Source organism: Anopheles gambiae, chromosome 3 (genome assembly GCF_943734735.2).
Source record: "Anopheles gambiae chromosome 3, idAnoGambNW_F1_1, whole genome shotgun sequence".
NCBI classification, from domain to species: domain Eukaryota; kingdom Metazoa; phylum Arthropoda; class Insecta; order Diptera; family Culicidae; genus Anopheles; species Anopheles gambiae.
In genome coordinates, this window is record NC_064602.1 from 12,918,128 (window position 1) to 12,942,878 (window position 24,751).

Consider the following 24,751-nt stretch of genomic DNA (forward strand, 5'->3'; position numbering starts at 1 on the left):
TGATTGCTACACGTGTCAAAAATTGATGACTAACAGACATACATTGAAACATTCAAAAATTGATGCCCACTGTAAAAAATTGATGCCTTAAAGGCAAACATTTATGAACACCGTCAAAAATGTATGCCTTCGAGGCAAAATTAGGTGGCAACGACTGTATTTTGTTTCATGTTGGATTCGGCTTTAATCCATTCAAATACAAGAGCTGGATCGTTAAGATACGATTTGTACCTGATATGATAGATTATATTATTTGATATAATATATTTAATATATATTTGCTATTAAACGAAAATGTATATGAATTGCTATTACTCATTTATTAGTATATTATATTCTTAAAGAGTAAAAATATATCCTGTTTAATTGATTCCAAGACAGCAAAGCCGTCGTAGCGCCGTATAAGTAAGTTTTATTGATTCATTCGTTATTTAACTTTATTATTCACATTAGTTTACCAGTACAGATTACATAAGTTCATCCATTAAACCTTTAATCTAGCAGTACAACCGAAACGATATGTTTGTTCAACAAAGCACACTTATCTTAATTCTTGATTAACAATTACTAAAATATCATGTTTGACTAATTTGAAAATGAGTGTAGATAACAGCCTACAACCCTGTTGCGAATTGCGTAATGAATGTTATTGTTTTACTGGTTAGAAATGTAGCTAGAAATTGCAAGAATAATCAACCGCGTCCGTGAATTACATGAATGTTCAACTGCCTGCTTGTATTGTGTGACAGATTGATTACATCGGCTGAATTGCTACAAAAAGTCGTTTACATTCCTGATTATAACACTCTGTTCCTTTGTTGTTGCTATTTCTGTTAAACTATAAGTTCATAAAAACTGCAGCATTAGTACTTGTGAACAAAATATTAATTTATTTTGTTTCGATTTCATTTATAATTACAATTGTTTTTTATTAACTTTTCTGTAATGTTAATTGAAACTACAAAAAAAAACTAGACAATTAAACTAAATAAGCAAAATGTTTCAAATACAATTCATATTTTTCATTATTTTCCTGCAGCAAAATTGATATAGTTCAGATAGAGAGAAACACTGGACATTACAACATCAAATGATTAATAAGTAAGATTATTATTTATAATTGATCAGGATTAAGCGTGAAAATAATTGTGCTTTTTTGCGACCAGATAGTTGAATGAAATTTGAAAGCTGTTCTGTTGGCGCATTCATTTCCTCATTCTACTACAATCACAATAAAATGGGATAAATATCAAAACTAGGCATGAAATCCATTTACCAGCGGCACTAGTTAGGCAGCTAGCAAGCGTTAGCAGAGGAAACAATCGAACAAAACTATCGTCGCACATAACCTAATCAGCCAGCCCATTCCGTACACAACATTCGACAAATTTAGCTCAATGTATCGAGCAGCAATCGAAGTCAAACTCCTCCACCAAGAATGATTCCTACCCATGCAGCGAAGGGTTAGCTGCGCAAGAAATCGCACAAGTTCCGGGCACGGCAGCGCCTAAACCGTTTTCAAGTTCTTTGCCATCGGCGCGTCCTTGAGCACGGCGAATGCCATTTGCGGTCGCCGGTCGCGTTCAACGCGCTACCATTTCCGAACCCGCAGCAGCATTCATCTTGCGGTGAGTGAGCTTTTTTATGTGTTGTACCTTCAGCACGCCGTCGTCGTCATCGTCGTTTCGCCTTTTTGCCTCTACTCTATTCCACCGCAGACGCTTTACTTCACACTGCGTTGCGCTATTCTCATGCGCTTCACAGTCTGTTCGTTGGCTTTTGTTCGGCCAAACCACGAGGAACAATCAACAACAAGGGACGCGCTACAACGCGAAGTCGATAAACGGCTAATCGGATAATCCGTTCCGGGATAGACGATCGATTGGTTACTATGCGCGCAGCGTGTGTCTAGAACGCGTCTGGAATGGTTGCCCGACACCCGCCCGGCACAGGCCTGGCCGCCAAATGGTGAACGTAACGCGTAAGTGACCGCACGTCAAAAGAGCTTCCAACGCGTTGCTGTGTGGTGCGTTTTGCTGTTAAATCGCACGGTAGTAAAAAATAAAAAAAAACTTACGCACCACGCTGCGTAATGGTAGCTGGCGGCACTGGTCCGGGTAGCTGGGGTTGTGGGGAATAAAACCATTTACGACACTGCTGAACCGCTCGACTGGACGCGCGAAGCGTAACGTATGGCGCGCGCGCGCGTGATTGCATTAATTGCTCGCGTCTCGTGCTGGACGTTGTGGCGCTGGGCGCGTATGGACGCGGCTTTTGTTGCTGCCTGTTAAGACTTTCATTTTTGTGTTCCGCCCGTGCACCCGATGGTGTCGCCCTGTGAGGTTTGCACCGTTTCATTTTACCTTCAATCGATCTTTGTTCGTTGCTATTTTTGTACTCTTTTGTGCATCGATTACGCTCACGATTGAACAGATGGCTAATAAAGTGGGTGGATTTTGGATGCAATTTATGGAAAAAAATAACTGTACCACACTAAGTTCATGGCTAACTACGGGGGTTAAAGACATGAATCTAAAATGGTTTTTCTGTTATTGAATTTGTAATATCTTTAGTTGATGCTTCTTAAAAATGTGATTGACTTAATTGTTTTGTGTGTTATTTTTAATGCTTCTAACGCTACCATTAATTATTAGATGAGTCATGGGTAGATGGGGTCATTGTCAGATGGCCTTTTCAAAGGTCTTTAGTTGTTTTGATCACGCGTGAAAGGAGGAAGTTTTAATAGGCGAATATTTAACTTGTGCTTTGTAACGATTAACACGGAAGGTGGAACAATCACAGACCTACGACAATAAGACTTGAATATGGCTAGTATTTGTTGAAGCCCAAGAAACAGTTATAAGGAGCGAAATGGGTTATAAAATGTTGACATTTGGAGTTCACATCCGCATATTTTGAACTGTCAAAAGGCATTGATGATGCTTGAGCTGAAACGATCTTTCATGCATATACTATCCAATATACATCGGCAGATATGTATTTTTACAGAGATAACACAAGTTTAAGCAAACCTTGTAATTAGTTTTTAAAGCACTGGTTTAGATTACTCATGTTCCTTGCGCCATGGATAACAATTCAAAAGCAGATTCATGTTCAAAAGCTTCATATACTCTGTTGTGAGTCAGACCTTTTCCTTTTCCATAATTCCGGAGATTTGTTGTCTGCAGCAAAACATGTTTGAGTTCTCATAGTTGTTGCTTCCTCGTAAGTTTTCGCTTTAGTCGTAAATGTTAGTATAGGAAAAAAGCCACAAAAAATCAAAAGGCTCAAGAGATAAATGCGGAATCATGATAATGGAACCTAAGCAACAAACTCGACTAAATGAAATATTGGGGCCCTTCACGATTCTAGTCAGCCTTTTTATATGGAGTTTAACGTTTGGAGGCTGAAGTCATGTTAACACTCCATACAAAACCACACACAAAACTAGCCAGTGATTTTCAGTCTAGATTATTCTAGCCTCAAAGCTAGAATAAGATTCGAGTACCTGCTCGAAAACATGGCAAAACAAGATGGTGTTTACATTTATCCCCAGGTGCATTAAAGACATCTGGTGATGAAATCCAGAATCAAAGTGTATGTAGTCTAGGTGGTCTCATAGCATGTTTTTCATAACCAAATTCGAACGTAACTTTTTGACAGGATGGGTGAAAACTTTTGTTCAAAAAAGCTTTTTGGAGGCTTGACGAATACTCAAAACACTCTTAAAATATTCATTCAGAAAAAGAAGCGATAAAAATCAGTCTTCTGAATTCATACACCTTGGGATAAGCCCACCTTCATATTATACCCACTTCGACAGCTACTCGAAAACTGCTAGACAATGCAAACAGCTGACAGACTGAAATTTCAACCCACCAACTTAAAACAGAAAGAGCGCCATTATTAGAACTATTCTTACTGACAATCCAAAGACTTAAGCTCCTTCCTTTCTTAAAAATCAAGAAATGGATAATTATATTCTTGGAGAATAGTATCCCAATATGAATTGTATCTATCTTTTTAACAATTTTATATTTCATCCATGTTTAATATAAAGAAAAGCGCTTAGACAACCACTTATGATACAGCTTTAAGCCAAAAGAATTGATGAATTTATCCATAGTATGTTGCGTAATATTTATTTGATCAGCTTTGCATAACTATGGCTTTAATCTTTCATACAAACGAACATTTCATCCTTTTGATACCACAAATCGTCTTTACTACTAAATTAAGGCAAACTAATAAAAGCACTCATTGCTAATACTAATTACAGCTGAAATAGCGCAATAAAGCATCTTAATGTATGCAACACATTAATTTGATCCTAAAATAGAGATAATCATCTCGCAACACGCGCCCACGTACAATCGTTTGCATCTTCGGGCACATTCAAGCCGATACAGATTTCACACCCGCCTGGGACACCTGGGAATGATTTACTCTTCCTGCCGCCATAATAATTAAGCACTTTATTGCTCCCGCTGGGACCCGCACAATCGGGTGGGCCATTCTTGCTCCCGATCCCGTCACCAGCTCATCCCGCTTTGACAAACCCACGCCCGATGACGAGTGTGCGGTAATAAGTGGGTAATGAATATGATCCTAATTAAAGTTAGCTTTTCATTAGCGCATCGGATACAATGTGGCAATGGTGGTAGTGGTCGTAGTAGTCGTACGGTTTCGATTACTGTAACACGAGATGAAATCGTGCATGTGTGTGTATTTCCTTCACAAAACAGGAGGCAGTGGGGCAGGAACTGTGAGGGACCAAACTGCTCGAAGGCACCAAGCAGCAGGATCTTCTCTCCGCCCGGAACGAATTGGGAGCTCCCGTACGCGGTTACGTTGATGGATTTAATTACACATAGCGAAGCGCGTTGCCCGAGGAGATATAGTACATTTTCCAACCCACCGTGTGGGTGTGTGTGCGTGTGGTGGCTCGCGGATCCCATCCTTTCGAAATCCAGGCGAAAACCGTGCGCATTCCATGAGTGGCACTGTTGATCGCTGCAACCGACAGGCGGCACCTAACGCATCGAGTGCGGTGCATTGTGCATTGTGGAGCATGGACGAGAGAGATAGTGTGCCCTGAATGCGTCGCTAGTGGCCTCGTTATCGGTTTAAAGTTGAACGATAAGAGGCTGGTTTCATTGTTGCACACGGCGCCATGGGTTCGGGGCTGCACGGGTTGTGTTGGTGTCGGTGTGATGTGTGATGAGCGCATACCATCGTCCCGGCAGACTGATACTCATCTGTGAAGCATGTGCTATGAGCTGTTCTTGTGCTTGGGAAGAGCTACATAAATTTGTCTTGTGCGAAGAAGATTTATGAGCACTTACTGGATAGAAGGATGCAATAAAACTTGTACGTTGTTGTGTAAGAGTTGAGGAAATGGTGATTAGGAAGTATTTGTTGTAGTAATTTTGCTACCTAAAACATCGCCATTATAACATGCTATTTGATCGTTACGTTTAAACTATCTTTTAACAAGTGGAACGGTTTACAATTGTAATTTTTCTTTGTATTTTATATTTCATCAACTTTATTGTCCTCTTTGTTTCATATTTTAACATTTATTTATGTTGTTAATCATTTATACATATATTCACTTATACTTTGTTATGTGCAAAAACTTCATTTTTTATGTATTCAATTTATGTTGGATCGATTTATTCATGCATGTACTTGTTTAGTTTTGACATTCTTCTGTTTGTTCTGTTTGATGTCTCGTTTAATATTTGCAAAAGTTGCTATCCATTTCAGTTGTGTTTTTTTTTTCAAATTATTGTTAATAACTTTATTTAATTGTTTATTCATTTAGTGTTAATTTTTTGTTTACTTTGTATTCTTTATCCAGATTTTTTCGTTTCCTATTTGAAGGAGTTTTCAAGTTGTCAAAAAACATTACTCACATACTTAATACCTAATTCATCATTTCTTACAACCTCAATTCTTTGTTAATTTCATAACATATGCTCGTATAAAAAGTGCAAACTGTTTTTCTGTGGTACACAGTAAAGAAAAAAGTTCTTTTCATTGCATTTTCCTAGTTCGACACATACACACACACACACTTTTACCTTGGAATGTATCTTCGCTTCTCCTCATACATGCAAAATTAAAACAAAAGTTCGCACTTAAAGTGGAAAGGATTATGTGAGTTGAGTATGAAAAGCCCAAGTCCTAACCACTTCTGGCACGGTTTCTCGCATCAATACGCAAGCATCACCACTGCTCCGCAAGCACACACACCAGTGAGGGGTGAGGTTTCTGAACAAGGTATATAGAATGTGAAGCGCTTGCATTACGGTGGTTGAGCATTAGAATTAATGCTACAACCGGGACACAACGGGTGCTTCACCGTACCGTGCCCGGCATAAGTAGACCAGCGAAGCAATCGTCGGCCCCCCTTCGACTCGCTCGTGCGCTAGCTCGGTCGAGATGTCCTTGCAAGGGTGGCAAGGTCTCTGCATACGCGATGTGCTGCCGCACACCGGGTTCGTTGTTGTTCCGGGTTTTTTTTTTTATGTTGCCAGTAAGCAAAAGTGAAGAGCAAACATATCTTTCCAGTGTCACGGTGTCTTATCGGTGTGTGGACGGTTGTGTGGCCCCATTTCACTTTCCCCTTCTCGGGCGGAGAGACCCCATTTCGCATCCTTCGGTGTCCTTCAAAACCCTGACCAAACGGTGGCAGTCGCCTACGAACGGGTGAGGGGTGGCAAAAGAGATGGCATTTCCGACTTTCCGCACTATTCTTTGCTATCTTTTGAATTGTTGTCCGTTTTACCGGTACGCTTTCCCGGTGCTGTTAGTTAGAATCCGGTTTCACAATTTTCTCGGAAACTTATCACTCGAAGAAGAAGAAAAGCCGATTCAATTTCGCCATACCGCCCGCAGCCGGTGCGCTTTTTCGTTGTCGTTTTCTATGGACACACACACACCGGCACACCAACAATCACCCACACTTTTTTTTTAACCCGATTGCTCGGTGTGTCTTTACTTTCGCTACAATTCCCTACAGCAATGAAACAAATCTCGGCCGTCTCGGCTCTCTCGGCCCGAGATAATCAAATTGAGAAGGATAAAGTATAATTTATGATTCCCGATGGGAATAACCGAGCGATTGCAGGATCTAACTCATTTACCCGGATGCCGGGGTTTTGTTTTTCGAGTGTAGATAAATTTACTTTACGCTTCGTTTGTGCTGTCGAGGGAGTAGCGGGACACTTTCTGCAAAGGTTTGTGCTATCTTAGGGTGTTGTTTTCGTTAGGATTTATTTTACCAACAATCTGTAGCTATAAGTTATTTTTTTAGATGACGATGTTTTTATTTATTTAATAAAATGGAGCCAGAAGCTGATTTTAATGCTCTATTTTTATATCTTTACCCGTTTATCAAAAGAGTAGTGATAGTGAAACTCTATGTCAATCCTAACCTAACAGAACTAGTTACTTTCCATAAAGGAACGGAACGAACCTAGAACCTTTTCCAATTGGATATTAAAAAATGATGCTTACATTAATGGTTTGTGTTAAAAAAGGATTTTATTTATGTATATTTTTGGCATTTCTATTAATCATGGAATATTTATTTATATTTATATTGGAATATAGACAGAATTGCATAAAATCCCAACTAGAATCTGGAAAATGTATAATGGGTGACATGACAGCCAATATACAGTTTCGAGTTGGGATTTTACTAGTCTAAAACCTAGTGTTACCACATTGAAAAGAGTTTCAACGGATTCAAATTGTATCTACGATGTTGACAATCGTTTAACGTGTTCGAAAAATAGTGTTATGATGTTGAGCTTTCTTGAGAAATCCTGTAAGAATTTAACAAATTATTACAAAACATTTTTTTTCGTGATCATTATTTATGTTATTCTAAAATTAGTTTCATTTGTTAGCTAAAATTTGTTCTTTGGATAGGTTAGTTCTGAATACAATACCAACATGCTACATGTAAAAGCTCTCATGACCTTTTCACCACACATGCAATTAAACATATATCCTGTATATTTACAAAGCTCACCTTTATTTGATTAGGTTTCCACAGTCTTCAGAACTGAACAGAATAAAAACGATCAATACCAATTTACTAATTCAGCGTATTTAAACACATTACCTCCTGTTCGTCGATACGCTCACCCTGCACGCCCATTTCACCTTCACCATGCGTTTGAAAGTAATTCGAAAGCGGTAAATAATACCACGGCTAGATGGTTCGTGTTTTGTTTTCCGTTTTGTTTTTAGAACCTTTGCGTTGGAGCAACGATAGTCATAGGTAGAACTCCAAGAAACTTAACTGATCAATAAAGCAGCTATATATAGAGGGTAATTTCGTTTGCTCTGGTAGCCAGTTTGTTTCTTGTTTTTTTTTGGCTCCGTCACAGTGTTTAACTTGCCACCCAGTCAACACCCAATCGCAGTGAGTGAAGCGTACAGGACCGTTGCTGGCAGGTCTCAGGTTGATGATGAATTCCTTCCTGTGAAATACATTATCGTAGGTAGTAGGTACGTGAAATTATTTCGACGCGGGTGGGTCGATAAAAGCTGAAATTAATTTTAACTCCGGTTCATCGAACCAGGCCGTCCTGCGTAAAAGAAGCAAGCTTTCTTATGTGGGAAGTATAAGAATAGAATTTCACGATTACATAAAATAGAATTCTTTTTTTTTTTGCTACGTCTCCTAACGTCAAATAAAACAATCGCGTGTACCAGCACGATCCGTATCAATGCAAATTAGTGCCATTTTTTACTGCTGTTGCTGCTCTAACTGCTGCTGTTTTATTTAATGTAATAATACCCTGCCAACAACAATGATTGTACAAAAGGGTAAACCGTGTACCCTGCGTACGTGCTCTGACGTCGGAGAGTGTGGTAAAACATTCATTCCGCTGACGTCATAGGGAGCGTAAGAACAAAACACCACAGTTGCATGCGCGAAGCAGAGCGTACGAGCTTAATTTACATACAAGTGCTGGAGCAACAGGACATTTCAGGACTATTATTAACGCGTACTTCCCGCGTGTGGTACCATTTGATCTTGCGCCCTCTGGAGAGATAATTTGAGCAGCACGGCTTTGCCACAAGTATATTGCAACCACTGGGGGGCACGTTCAAGGTTAGCGTTGTGCCGTGTCAAGGTTTGCTTTCGCTTCGATTTCTCCCGGGAATCGGTCCCTTTAATAACACGGCACACGAGGCTTGGGTGTAAAACAAACTGACATCGTTGGGATAAATTAAAGTACTCCGAGCCTTGTACAAACAAGCCAAGGTGGACCGATGTTTGCTGGAGCAGTTCATTGCAAACCGATCCTTTATCACCCGGCACCCGGCAAACCAAGGTAAGAAGCGAACGCAAAAAAGCACTTCAGACAATGCCATTACCCAGATAGCTACCTGTACCTACCTGTGCCAAACTGCTGCCGGACTCGTAGCATTTCGTAGCTTTCGGTGCAAGCTTTTCGGCGGCTCCAAGGCGATCCATCCATTCCGACGGCGCAAAAACACGGGCCAAAAAGGATATGTTTCATGTGTTGCATAATTTATGAAGTAAGTATGCAATATTGAACCAACGAGAAAGACGAAATAGTACCACCACCACCACCAAACGTAACCCAGCCCAACTCCCCCGAGGATCCTTCTTGGTACGGGAGCAGTAAATGACAATGGGTTCTGCTGCCCATACTGCCCTGTGCTGTGCTGTGTCTTACGGGCGAAAGGAAAACGGCCAAAGGTTCAGTGTTTGGTCTGCTGGTCGAGGTTTGGCCGTAAATTGGATTACGGAAGTGCCGTTCCGTTGGGCAGTCGATTATTGTGAGCCATTTAGGGCTGCCGGGCGCTTCACAATAAGTATGATAATTGTGAGATTCCGTAGAAGTTGTGCTTCCCGGTCTTTTGCATATTTGATGGCGAACAACGGCTTGAACAGGAATGGCCCGATTCGAGTGATTCGAGCGTGTGGATTATCTACCACACCTGTTCAGCTTGTAGATTGTAGATGTGGTGGGGATGCATTTGTTGTTATGTTTTCATGCATAAGTAAAAATAGCATTGTGTGGTTTATTTTCCGTCAGGGCAAATGAGAAGTGTTTGTGTATGTGTGTGTGTTTTTAAATAAAAGATTAAGGATTAGGTTCAGTTACAAAGGAGAGGGACATACTTTAAAAATATATTGTTGGAATAACAGAAATTATTTTAAATCAAAACTTCAATAATCATATACCCGCATTTGGCAAAAGATGTAGCACGTATAGAATTTGATTTTGTAGATCAATAATTGATTCGTGTTATAACAAATCGGTACAATTTTCTCCAACAAATTTCAATTTTCTATAGATTTTAAATTGCTAAAAAGTACATAAGTATTCGAATTTTATAAACGAATCTTGTTGAATAAGTAATAAAACGCATAAAAGTACTAGATGTAATTTCAAAAAACCATTTATCAATTATATTTTGACTAAAAAATCATTATATTCAGCTTACTTCATATGTTTAGCCTTAAATCTCTATTATCTCGCGCCTTCGTCTGCCAATCCGTTATCCCGGCCTTAATGCCGGATGCCTTCAAGCCATCTTGCCACCTCAATCTGGGCCTACCACGCCTCCTCTGTCCTTGTGGACGGCCTGAAAAGACTTTACGGGCTGGGTCGACCGTTTCCATGCGTACAACATGGCCAGCACATCGGAGCCTGGCGAGCTTTATACGCTGTACGACAGTGAGATCGCCGTACATCTCGTATAGCTCGTCGTTTTAGCGGCTCCTCCATTGTCCTTCCACACATACTGGACCAAGTATCCTTCTGAGCATCTTTCTCTCGAACGTGGCTAAGAGGGTTTTGTAAGATTTGGACAGTGTCCATGTCTCAGAGGCGTATGTGAGTACCGGTACTATATAGCAGCTATATAGTCCCAGCTTCGTCCGTCGCGACAGGTTCCTTGAAAGGGACTGATTTTTTTGGCTACCATGCTATTGTCGTTGCTGACCTTTGACCCAAGATAGGTGAATTCTGGGACGACTTCAAAAGTGCGTTCACCTATCTGTACGTCACGCCTACGTAGGTTTGGTATTATTTATTGGTACATCAGCGGATCGATGTTGCCACCATCAGTTTGGTCTTTGCCTCGTTTATCTGCAATCTGAGGTTCTCTGCCGCCTACTCAACCTCTTGATAGGCTTCTGATAGGAGCGCCGCAGACCAACGATGTCTATATCATCAGCGTATGTCAGGATCAGGGTTGACTTATAGAAGATGGTTCCCGAAGTCTCCACATTCGACTCCCTGGTGGCCCTCTCTAGTACCAAGTTGAATAGGGGACAGGCAAGCTCGCCCCCCAGCCGTAGACATATGGTGGTAGCAAAATGCACTGAGGATTTTCCATCTACCTTCACCTGGCAAGTGACGTGGGTCATAGTTATTCTTACTAACCTTATCAGTTTGGCCGGAATTACAAAAGAGCTCATAGCGTCGTATAGTTTTACCCTGGCTTTGCTACCATATGCAGCTTAGAAGTCAATGAAGAGATGGTATGTGTCGTTTCTGTATTCAGCCATCTTCTCCAAGATCTGCCGCATGGTGAAGATCTGATCAGTGGTTGATTTTCCGTTTCGGAATCCTCTTTGATAGCTTCCGACTATCTCTTTCGAGGATTTTATAGGCGGTATTCAACACCGTAATATCCCTGTAGTTGTTGCAGTCCAACCTGTCCAATCCTACCTGTCAAAAATTTAACAAATGTTTGGTAGCATGTTGTATCATTAATATAGTAATTTATTGGCAGTGGCCCTACACCATATTTGATTTCGATAGCTCCTGTACAAATATTTATACAATCATTTCACGCGATTTGCATCTTTTTTCATTAAACTAGCAGGTCCAAGTGTTTTTATGTAAAAAAAATGTATTCATTAACAAAGAATTGATTCATGTGAAAAACTTTGAGAAGACCGCATTACCTGCTAAAAACTTTTGCAATACGTTTTAAATAACAACACTAATTAACTCAACATCTTTGAAATGGAACCTCCTTGGTGTATGATTATTGCAGAATTGAGAATATAATTGCACACTTCTCAAGACCCTGCAATTTACATTCTTTTAAGATTAAAATACTACTCTCTGGCATAATAACACGCCCTGCGATCCGCTTTAAACCGGATATACTGTCCGTTTTATTGCTTTGCTATTGACCGCTTGACATAGCGTTCCGTGCTGGTGGTGGTGGAAAAACAAACTTCCTCTTGCCCAAAACTTGACCCACACCGCACACCGCTCCGAGTAAACAGATAGGGCCAATAATTGACTGAAATTATCTGCTCCTAACACATCATCATCATCATGCCGAGCATGTCTTTCCATTTCTTTTCCTATACACACACACACACACACACACCCTACATTCAATGGAGGATGGAGCAAAGAGTGCTGCATTCGCTCCTCTATTGCTTGTTGCCCGCGCTGCCCAAACGTCTTATCTAAACGGGGATGCAATTCCAAATAAACATCCCCGCCTGGTTCTTCCTCTTTCAACTCACACACACACATACAGACATAACCCTGTCAGAGCAAGAAAAGCTTTATCCCTTCGCCAAAGCACCAGTCGTAACGCGTTTCTTTGAGATGCATCACTATTGAAAATAAGTGCACGCTGCTGCTTGCACAACTTCCCTGCCGTAGCGCGGAATGCACAACGGCACAATGGGGAAAACGGAATAGGAAAAGTTTTGCTTTTGCTACTGAAAAGCGTCTTCCAAAACCGTTCGTCCACTTTCGCTGAGTGTGCTACGGCAGAGCAATTGTGGGAGCGTTCGAAAAGTAGCACCGTACTGTGTATCTTTAAGGAGTAGCCCGTACCGTGCTGGGAAGGAGCGAAAAGTGCAGCTGATTTAGCTGTGAACGTGCAATTGAAAAGAGGGCAACATTATCCGACAATAAAAAATGGGAGCACGTAACGGGCATGGAATGTTGTTGATAAAGCGATTGAAAGTGTAAAGCTTCAAGCAAAATATGCCATACCAAGGAGTATCTTCAAAGTGGGTCGTAATATTCGTTTAAAGGAATTCTTCCTGTTTACTGTTGTTATTTTATACCCAATAAAACAAGCCCTTCCTGACAATATTTAAAAACATCCTTTACGTACAGAAATAACAGCACCGTTGGTTGAATTACCTTTCGAAATTCATTTTAAAAGAAAGATGTTTAAAGAGCATAAAGGAATAAAGTCAGAAAATTCCACTTGAACAATCCATCGCCTGATGTCGATAAACACAAACGAGAAAGAATTTAAAATATTTCAACCCTCCCGATGGCGAAAACGCTGCTTCCCGGGTTTTTCAAATTTATAGTTTTCATCTGCACGCCCGGACGATCCAGCTGCACCAGACGGTATGCTGCACTGTGGACGCTCAAACGCTATGGTTCGTGGTGAACAAATATTGCCCTCCTTGCTAGCAGACTTGAGGGTCTAGGGAAGACTGGACGATGCTACGAAGCAACTGTGCGATAGCTTTATCGTACCAGCTATGTACAAGCTCATTCGAGAAGGCATTGTTTTGGTGGGGAATATAGCCTTGTATTATAAATTATAGCAAGAAAAAAATAGCATTTGTTAAAGCGCCAGCAATAGCAAAGATTGTGATTGTAGGGTGCATTTATAATATTGTTTTACATAATAGATCAGCAAGCGAACCTTGTATCGAACATTGTTTTAAGTTATGGTTTTAATTTAACATTTTACTCCACTAGTTATGAAATGTTAATGTAAATCATTTCATTTCTTATTCAAACACTAACGATGGTTCACTATTCTTGTTCCATAAATTATTTGAGTAGTTTTTGATGCTGCTATACCTTTAACTTATCGTGCTTCCCGTGAGCACTTTAAACTAAAACTCCCAAAAGAGCTTCTTTCCATTAGTGTAATGCGTAATTGGCATAAAACAAGTTTTAATTTTGGTTTGCAAGGGTGTAACTTTGGGATCGACTTGAGACCGAACCAAATGTGTCGAACCGATCCTTTTGCGTGTGTGAAGTGGAAGTATTGAATTGCTAAAACCATCTATTGATGAAAATTTGCAAATAATTATTTGAGTGGTCAATTTAAACTCCTAAAAATGGAATCGGCACTATGTGATGATCTAAAATGACGCCTAATCATTGCTAACTTGCTTTTTCTCACTCACTTTCGATTTTAGATAATAATTATGTTCTTGTTGAACAATACTCATTACTTTCCTGGTATGGTTCTGTTGTCTCTTTAAGCATATATTTGCAATTTAAAGTTTAATAAAACTTCTAAAACTCACTATTTTTTATTTTTAGACAAACATAAAATTAGCTGAAAAACACCGCAAAGATTCTTAGCTGCAATACTGTACAATGTATCTATAATATTCGTGTTATACTCAGTGCTGCAAAATGTCACTGTCAATGTTACAAAACAATCTGACTGAAACACAATCCATATCAGCGTCACGTACTCAATTGTGATAATCAGAGGTGATACTCAAAACGATTGGTGTGACCAATACATGCTCAAGACATGTTTGCGACCATCGCTTGGTCAGTCACTATGCCACGCCTTTTTTTTTTTGCTGTGATCAGTTTTGCAAAATGTCACTGACAAACTACGGCTGAAACAAAATCATGTCAGCGTCACGAGCTCTACTGTGATGATCAGAGGCGAACCTCAAACAGTTGGTGCGACCATCACATGCTGAACATCAGTCACTTGGTCGCGACATTTTCAGTCGGTGATCATCGCGAAGGTCATGGGAGATATGCGGTGCGTGCGAATGTTTCCAAGAAATGAAATGAGCATGTTTTCTCGCTCTCTTTGACCCGACAGATAATCAAAACCGATAGAGCGAGAAAGCATGCTCATTTTGTTGTTAGAGCCCACGCGCCAAGTATATATCGTGACAAAAATGTCGTGATCAAGTGAGAAACCAAGAGTTGGGTGCTAATCAAAATGTCACCAATCATGTGATTGATTCTTCAACAGTTTGAGTATCGTCACTGATCATCTCAGTTGTGTACGTGACCTGATTTGAGCTTTGTTCAGTCATGAGTGTTGATGAGTCAAGAATTCACATGTCGTGTTCAGCATGTCATGACGCACTTTTATTGACTATCAGCAATGAGCAATAAGCTACCACAAATATGTTCATTGTTTGCGTTGGTGAAAATCCCGTTATACTCATGACATTTTGCAGCACTGGTTATACTTCTAATTAGGCTATCATTGGCGACCTGTTTAATAAAACAGAGTAAAACAACAAAATAAAACAACAATACAACATCAATTATTACTACATTTGTAGGGTCATATGCAAAATGTCGGCTGTTTGCTCACTGAACTTTTGAAATAAAATGAAATAAACTGCGATTTAATAGATCGGTGGCATCACGTGCAATGTCTGTGCTTTGTTTCAAATGTAGAAATAATTTAAACAAATATTATTATCATTTATCATGATAGACCAGCCAGATGTGGTTTTTCATCCTTGAAAAAAGCATGAATTTGTTTGAAGAACTGTTAACATCAAGACCATTTGTCTAAATATTGAAATCGAGAGATTATTTTACTCGCAATGCTCATGTGTCTTCGCAATACTGAAAAAAACCCTTTTTTGTGGTTTTTTTAAACTGATGTATTTTCACGATTACATCGCAAATTCAAGTCGTCCAATCCTTATTAAATTAACATTCTTTGAAACTTTGATTTTACTGCAAATTACAGCAATCCAAAATCGCATACTTAACCAGAAACAAAAATCCCCCCACTTTATAAAAAATCGCTCATCTACATGCAAATGTGATGTAAGCTTACGTAAACCTGTACTTTTTTTTGCTCTTCCACCTTCCACCATAAAAGCTAATCCTAGAAACATTTTCGATTTCGAGCTTGTAACACCATCCTAAATCTTCTACCGAACACCCCATTCCGAAAAGTAAAACTTAAAAAAAAAACCCTCAACGCCTCGACAAGCGCAACGTGCCGAATCTCTTATGCATGCTTGTTACAGCGCAAAGTTCGCCTGTGCTAGCTCCGACATGGGCACATGCACTTTGGTAATGCAAATTTCGGTCCGTGCTGCTTTTTTTCGTGATTCTCGAGTTTCTCGATAACATTTTTCACATTCTCATCCCTATTCATCTCGTTTGCGCTCTTTTGAAGCCGACCACCACCACCACATCTGTATGCAGCTCACAGGCATACAGCAGGAAGGTAGATTTAGAGGAAACTTTTACCATAAATCATGCACCGATTGAAGCGAGGCATTAAACTTTCGACAGGCTCAACCTACGGAACGGCGGACAAGCGGCTCTGCTGTGTAAGAAGTGAAAAATGAATTGTTTAAGTGGTAAGCTGCACCAAGCCGAAGGTTTACAACCATACGGAGGGTGGAACACTGTGCTTTCCTACCATGTTTTTGTTCTTTCACAAATTAAAAACAAAAAAAAATGCACTCACACACACGCTACCCTCTATCGAAGATCGATCGATTCGGTACGAGGATTTAAATGGTGCATAAATTGGGCATCGATGTTCTCGTTCCCTTAGCCAGCTCGTCTCGGCGGCCGCACCGCCCCAGCCTCAATTACAACCAGTCTCGATGACCACTACTACTACTACGTAGCTTACGGTTGTGGGAGAGCGATTTAAATAAAATGCAAAGCTAGGGCTTAAGCGTTCCACTCGATTTGTACCGCCGAAGCACGTACCTTCGAGCCGTGCTTTATTGTGGCCGTAAAGCCCATGTTCTGTGTTTCTTCGCTGGGGTTCGGTGTAATCAAACCTACGAGCTTAAAAGCGAAGCATCGGCAGGAAATGGCATTCCAAAGGGAGAAGGAAACGTTTTCGTCTGTGTATGTGTGTGTGTGTGTGTGTTTGTGCGCATTGGTGTGCGGTCGTCAGTTTTATTGGATTCACTCGAGCAAACAAACAAACATCCTGACGAGGGCTAACCGTTGAGCTGGGTGGAGAGGAAAAAAAACGCCTCCACCACCGAGTGAGTGGTGTTTTCAAAAGAATTTCATTTCGATTTGAAAATCCAATCAATATAGGCTTGTCGTAATCCATCGACGAGCTTCTCCCTGTCTCACGCCGGCTTCCCATCCCATTACCCGAGGGTTTGGATAGCTACCTTGGGGGGGTGTGGGGTGAAAACTTCCACCTCGCAGCAGGTGAGAGGTTAGGAATCGATCGTGTTTCTTTCGCTCTAGTTTTTCGCTCCGGACGATTCTTTTCGGCCGTCCTTGTAAAACGAGCTCATCCCGAAATATCCAACCCACACACACACAAGCATACTCACACACGCTCTAGCATTGCAGTGTGTGGTGGTGTGCGTTCTGAATTCATTGATCGTTGATGGATCGTTCGGAAGGAGGAGGCGTTTTTGGGGAGGGAAAAAGCGTCCCATCTAAATGGTACACCCATGGCAGTGTGACTATAAAAAGAAGCAAAAAGAAAAGAACAGAAAACAAACATTGCTACCATTGCTTTCAGCGGTCCAACTCCAACCATGACGCTCCCTGCACACGCTGTGTGTGTGTGTGAGTGGAACGCTAAAAGAAGAAGCAATCGTGGCAGAAAAGCGTGGAATTCGTAGGCGCATTTAGTTTACCGAAATCCAAAGCAAAAGGACAGGCGTGTGTGGGTGATGAGCGTACGTGGCGGCTGATAGCGCGTGCGTTGGCTTTATACATGAATTCATGAAATGTTTCCAGAAATAAATCACGTTACACGGCCTTGACAGATCATAAGTAGATGCGGGACAACACCGGCTGGCTGCGAAAAAAGGGCACCCTTCGATGCGTACGATAAATGGGTCAGCGGCCTGCTGCCGTGGCGGGAACGGGCGCACGACGCGAAACTGGGCGTAAAATACGCTCCGAAATCGTTCAACCCCATCGATCCGGGGCGGATGATAAGGAAGGAAGCACACCCGGTGGGGTGGAATGATAGATTTTCTTTGATAGACGCCTGTCGTAGATAGACACGATGACAATGATTAAGTGTGTGCCGGAAACGTGTGCGTAAGCGTAGGAAAGGGTTGTAAAATGACTTTATGCGTTCTGTCGCTTTCTTGTAGAGTTTAGCAGATGTTTTGTATGGATAAAGTTAAGGACACCCTTTAGGGTACGTTTCGAAATATTTGTGGCAGTTTCGTGACAGTCATTTGAACACAATTGACATCGCAAATTCAGCAGAAGGACACTTATTGGGTACATATGGTAGATGATCAAACAATTGCAATACAGTAGGTATTAACATTTTGCGGATTAGAATATTAAAATTTTGAGGTAGCAGGTTTTTTTTTATTCAGTAGGGACGGCTTTGCCGTATTGCTTAGAGGTAGCAGGTTATGATTCAAACTAATTCCGAGTAGGATTTTCAGCCAGTAGCTTTATCAATTAATGAGAACTGGTTCACAAATAACTGAAATATGGTTCAAATCTGGTTATAATATTTACGTACATTCTGATTTGTGGAAAATAGATTCTTCTTCTTCTACGTATACGATCTTTGGGATATATCCTCCTATGAATAGACCCACCGTGCCGTTTTCATATTCAGAGGCTTACCAGGATTGTTGAAAATAACAACATGTTAAAAGCAACCTGGCGTCTCCATCGAATTTGATTCCTAAATTCATGTTCATCTAATTTAAAATATAGATATTCATGATATTTTAGATAATTTAGATATTCATCATGTTTTAGAAGGTAAATTGTACTATCTGATTGAGTTGTTTTTTCCTTTTACTCTCAATGAAATTTATTAAATATCTTTATTTGTAAAATAACGTTAAGTAAAGTAACTTTTGAGTCCAATTTGTATTATGAAGGAAGATGTAATTGCTTGTAAAAAATAATTCTTTTTGTTTAATGGAGTGGTTTTGTACACATTTTTGCTATATTTATCAATTTTAGTTGGAATCGTTTGATTTACATTTGCGTGGTGTTCGAAGCATTTTGAATTACATTTTGTTCACAATAAGACAATACAATAAGCACTATACAATAAGCATAAAACATAAAAATGCATTTTACATGGGCTTCTAAACCGTTTTGTTTATACAGGTAAAAACATTCTAAACACTGGATTAATTCTTTTAATTTATCTTGTTTATTGAGCGAAAATAATATTATTAATAATGTATAAATATAGGATGTATCGTAAAATTTAAAAAATGAGCTTATAACCTTGTCCAATAAATAAAAGCTGAGACGATGCGAAACTTTGTACCTAGTAAAAAAGTAATATAAATAAAATATTTCAATTGAAAAACAATCAATTAACAATTTGATGATAGAAATGAACACTGAAAATGATTTAAAATATTGTATTTTGAGAATATATTAATGTGTACAGCAAAAGAGAATTTTCTGCTCGTCTACACAGAACATTTCAATAAAAAACATGTTTGATCAGCTGGTAAATCACAGAAAAAAACATTGTCTATTCGATCAAATGAACGCAAGACCACAATAACAACCACTACCAGGGTTATCAATTTGTCGACATAAAAAATGCAAGAGAAAACCACAGCCTACACCACAATCGAGCAAAGAATAATTAATTGGTTCCAGCTCTGCTATGGTTTAGTACTGATACAGCTCGATATGCTTGTTTTTTTATCACACTAATAGCATTTGCTAAGTACATTCAGCCGAAAAAATATGTTTCTGTAAAACCAGCAGTACAACAATAGGCGTGTTTCTATAAGTGACAGTTGCAAGTGTGTACCGCATGACACGATGATTTATGTCATCACGCAGCACCAAAGCACAGGCACACAATTTTTACGGCGATATGCTGCTTCATGCGTAACAGCCTTTGCTACAACTTTGAATGCCAATCATTAATCTAAATATTTATTACATCAAAATTGACATTCTCGTATGAATGAAGCAGAGGCAGAGAGAGGTCGTTGACAAAGCTTTTCAAACCCATCCGAGCCCATTTCCTTCTGGGTGGAACTAGGCAATTCCTTCCCCTTGCTTGGCACACGATACACACAATAAAACCCGTCGTCGGTGTCGTCGTCGTTGAAACACTCCCATTATTCTTCTCGTCATCGATCGGACACTGAATGGTTTCAGCGTGTTCGTTCCCTTTTCGAGCGTACAGCCCATACACACTACCTACATACACACATTCAATTGAGCCAGATCTCGAACAGCGATAAAAACGAGGAAAAGAATCACCGCTCACCATGTGCACCAATGTTGCACTCGCGCTCGGGGAAAGGATCAACTTGGAGTTTTTCCTTCATTTTTTACCTTTTTTCCCCCCATTTGCTTTCTACTGCAATCATGCTTTGTTTGTTCAAAAAACTGTGCACACACTCACACACATACATACATCAGCCAGTGCGATATTAGACTAGCGCGGTGACCTTTCGCCATGCTGCGTTCGCTTCCTTTCCGCCGCACGTGTATGCGCGCTGTTTGCGTTGCGTGTGCGCGTCCTGTTCCTGTTGCCCGCATAAGTCTACTCGTCGATGCGCAACGGGGTATGCATTCCATGATGGATGGTTTCCATTAGCTGTCGAGTGTCTAGTTTCTCGAGTGTCCTTTTTTCTGTTGCCCCCGTTTGCACTGTCAATTTTGCCTATTGTTTTTTTTTTTTGTTCTACCTGAACTTTTTTTTGCGCAATCCCATTTTTTTGCAAACTAGGTGAAACGGAAATCAAGCCCATAAAACCAAACTGGTGTACTGGGGAAAGCAATCGACGGCGTAATGCAAAAACTGACTAGTAACAAGCACTCTTTTGCCATAATGGAAAAAAAACTCGTGAGTGCATGTGCAATTTACGAGTACTATCTCTCGCTCTCTTTCTCTCTTGCTGCATAAAACAACGCACCAAGCAGCTGCAAATGTCACAGGATTGAACCTTACACTGCTGCCCATCATTCAGGAGGGGAATTGGGATGTATGGTTTTATGTGTGAGAGGAAGTTGAGAAATAAGTTTGATTTAAAAAAAAAAAAAGAATGGAGATTAATCCTTACACAATGTTACTTTTCTATCTTATTGGACAGTTTCATGGTGTACATTTACAAAGCTGCACAAAGCTGCTTATAGGCTTTATCGGTTTCGATAATACTGCAATAAAGTTTTACAGATGTTATATATTCTTGGAAGTTATATATCCGTTATGAGTTTATTTATTTTTTATGTTTTTGTTAAGCTTACCTTATAACTCAAAAAATTCTTTGAAAAGTCTTTCAAATCTAATTCATTTACACTTTTTTCTTCCTTAAAATTCCATTTCTTGTAAAGCTCACAAAAATCAAAAACTAAACTTTAAAAACGCTTCAACGATACGCTCCCCGTCAGGCGGCATATGACTGATGCCGGAAACAAACAAACAAAAGCCCCCAACCATCCCCATGCGCAACGAACCGGGCCGACGGGGACTATTTATTTTCATGAGGCTGGTAACGTTCTCCTGCTGCCGGGCCATACCGGGAAGGAGACAACCTTCGTCCAACGCTATGCTCGATGGCCGAACACTAAATTGAGCAATAAAAATGGCAATTTTCAAACCCGTAAAGCGATCCCCGTTTCACTACTGATACCGATCTTGGATCTTTGTTCGCTTGGCTCCCGGGCTCCCTCTTACAGCACACTTCGGCTGCTAAACCAACTGACGGGTGCGTCTGCTGTTGTGCCGGTGAACAGAAGATAAACATCATGTCACCGGTTACCTACCCTCTGCCTCGTGGTTCGTGGTGCGTGCTTGATGGTTAGAAAATAGTTTTTACATTATCATTCCGGGCCATCGAGCATCTGCTTTGCGAATTGGATTTTTAGAACCAGTCCCATTAAAAGCATAATGAGCTGACATTTTGTTTGTTTTGGGGACGACCCGTTCGTTGGGTGCTGGGGAGGGAGTGAGGAAAGCATAATCGTTTTATTTATTTTATGTACGTGATGGTAAAGGTCGTGTCCTTCGAAGCGATGTGGTTGGGTCATTAAAAAAGCGGCATTTTTTTAAACGGACATAATCTCAAAATCTCAAATCTAGTCTGTTTCACAGAACAACGAAAGCTTTAATGGCAGTTTCCAATAGGAAAAAGAGATCGATAACTAGATTTCCCACTAAGCATGAAGATTAAAACGCCTAAAAGTATGCAATGTTTTGCAACTGCTAGTGTTACAGAAACAGCATTCGCAGCGTTGGTTGTTGACTGTTTTAGCAACATTTTGCATTTGAAATAGGAAAATAAATAAACATAAAACCACTTTGCATAACATCAGGCGCTGGGCCAACCCAAAACCAATCCTCCCACGCTAAAGCACATTTGGCAATGGAATAACTTTAGATTCGTTTTTTTTTCACCCCTCCCGCACTGTTTTTGCTCTCCACACACAGTGCAAATAGAACGATCCACAAAATGTCTACACTTTAGGCGACCGGGAAGGTTGACCGCATTCGTTAACCTCGTCCTTTGCCTGGTGGTTCACTAATTTGATATGAAACAGGAACGACAACCATCCCTCGCCGCCCGTTATCCGTTGTGTATGCTCCTTATGCCCTCTGCCCGGTTAAGTTTATGTGTGTTGAACGCTTTTCCGCATTTTCCCCCTCCGCTTCGTCGTTGGGCTCTCGGTGCATCTCAAGCCTCACCTGTAGTTTATTAGTTTTTGCATAAATAGCTTTATTCTAGCTGCATCCCACAGCTTACCAGCTGCAATGGCAGCAGCAGCAGCAGCAGTCAACGTCACATGACATTCATCGTCAACTGTCCTGCTGGTTGGTTGCTAGGATCGCTGGGTTGGTTTTGCTCTCCTGTCGAGCTGTCCCGATGCTTGCGGGCTGTTTTTCTTTCGCTTTCGCTACTCCCTTTCGCTTGTTTGAAGGGTAAACGGTGAAACATTGCAACTAGGTTTGCGTTTGCCGATCCCGCCATGCCATGCCAGTGCAGGATAAAGTTTGCCAGTATTTGTCTACGTCAATCTGATGAGTGATGAATGTGAGATCATGATACTTTGCAGACAGCAGAAAAAGGGGAACAAAAAGTTTAACATTGTCACTGCAAATGAGAGTTAGAAAATGTTTTACTTGCCTGAAGGTTGAGTTGTAGGTTGAGCCATTTTAAACTAGTTTGCGCGTTGACAAATAAATCATTGCAATTTCGGTGACTGATGTTATAAAACTCTCAACTTCGCAACACGACCTTTTCTGTCATTGCTATTGGAGCAAAAACGGTGCATGCTACAGTCACTGTCTGCTCGTCCAAATGAATGTAAAACAATCCCACACTGAACGACACCCTATCGGCAATAAATATACGCACGCTAAGCCTATCACAATCTCATCATCATTCTCTCCATTAAACCGTGCTTATGCGCCTCGAGCCTAATCCGCCACGATATCTGTACAACTATTCATTTAAATCAAAAAGCGATTAAATTGCTGTTTAAGCTATCTCTCTGGTACCGGCCCCGTGTCCTGCTCCTTCACTCTGGCACATCGGCCCAAACTAGGTCAGTCGTCCTTTTGAATAATACATTCTTGGCTGGCCAACTGCACCCGATTTGCTCGTCGTTGCTCTTATGATTGCAACATTTACTACCGGTGGATGTATTGAATTAAGCCTTAATTGGAATCGTAATTTACGACCGAACGGAACGTGTCGGTGCCCTCTGTGCAACGGCAAATACTGGTAAACTGTCCATCTGCCGCTGCAGGTTGCAGTGCTCGTTATGCGCGCTGGCACAGAGCTGGCGCAGGACGATGTGATTATGAATGATTTAATGGGAAGAATGCTCGAGCCTCGAAAGCTAGCTGGATGGATAGAGTTGTACCCGAATGAATGGGCAGCTCTTATTGTGTTGTCTTGGTAGATTAATTTATGTTAGTTTGCAACTATTTTTAATAAACATGTAATAACGTTTTGTTTCTCCTTCTCTCTCTCTCTCTCTCTCTCTCGTTTTGTTTCGTTACAGGAATGTTCCCAGAGCTGGATTCGATGGAAGGAATGGCGATGGTTCGGTCTCGTTTCAAGCGCTTTTATAGTCTGAATGTGAATTAGTGTTGATCTCGTTATGTCATGTGTTATAATGAAAGAGTTTTTATACACAAGCCAAACTGAACATTTACTGATTATCAGCAAAGATTACTTACTAAAAGATTGTTTCTTCTTTGAAACTTTCAAGTGTGATTTTATTTCATTAAGAGCATTTGTTGTTAAGATTTTCAAAGCAATTTGGTAATATTTTTAACATGGTTTGATGTAATTAAAAACAATTGTTTCAAACTATCTATTACATTTATTTTAGTTTTGTTAGAAATAATCTTCTTTTCGTAATTGAGCAATATTTATTAAAAATGTTTGTTGCTAATTTATCCTACCATCTTAAATTTGCTCTCAAGTCAAAATCGGTTGTGGATTGCTATTCAAAATAATATATTTTAAACAAAGAGCTATTTGGATAAAAGAATACGAACAGCAATGAAGTACGATAATAGGCATTTATCCCAAAACAGTTCATTTTAAAAACGTTGCTTTTTATTGTGAAAATACCGGTAAGCTTTAAAATACAAACCAAACGAAAAACCACCTCATGTCTGACGCACAAGGAAAACGGAAAAACATACACACATGTTAAGGGGAAAACATCGACTCAAGCGTGTTTCTGTTTATCTTGCAACGTTACGGTGAATGTTTTCCATTTTTTCCCCAAACCACGTTCCAAATGGAACCTTTTCCGTT

At 40.3% G+C, this 24,751-nt stretch overlaps 1 protein-coding gene across 5 annotated transcripts in view; it reads left to right on the plus strand.

Annotated features, from left to right (window-relative positions):
• LOC1275437 (ubiquitin-conjugating enzyme E2Q-like protein 1) overlaps nt 1-24,751 on the plus strand; it is a 39,066-nt gene that overhangs the window by 9,759 nt on the left and 4,556 nt on the right. Inside the window, exon 2 of one of the 5 annotated variants that reach the window (XM_061657623.1) lies at nt 23,985-24,025. The exons of 2 other annotated variants lie outside the window; for them this stretch is intronic. The gene's annotated coding sequence lies outside the window, so the exon portion shown is untranslated. 2 more of the 5 variants (XM_061657624.1, XM_061657622.1) reach the window with 2 other exon arrangements.